Source organism: Mastomys coucha, unplaced genomic scaffold (assembly GCF_008632895.1).
Source record: "Mastomys coucha isolate ucsf_1 unplaced genomic scaffold, UCSF_Mcou_1 pScaffold12, whole genome shotgun sequence".
In the NCBI taxonomy this organism is placed as follows: Eukaryota; Metazoa; Chordata; class Mammalia; order Rodentia; family Muridae; genus Mastomys; species Mastomys coucha.
In genome coordinates, this window is record NW_022196894.1 from 36,719,805 (window position 1) to 36,720,074 (window position 270).

The following is a 270-nucleotide window of genomic DNA, read 5'->3' on the forward strand; positions in this document are numbered from 1 at the left end:
ATGGATTTCATCGAGGTGTTTACTTTGTTCTTCTTCTCAATCCCCTATTGGGGTACTGCCCGATACCTCTTATAGAGTCCCTGCTGCCCACCAGCAGTGCCCTTTCTGCTTTCATGTCATCTGAACCCACTATCCCTTCTCTTTCCTCTTCCATTAAGAGCTCTTCTTCCCCCTCATGGTCCCCATTTTCATATCACACACCCCACACACAACACATATACATCACACACACACACACACACATACACACACACACACACACACACACAC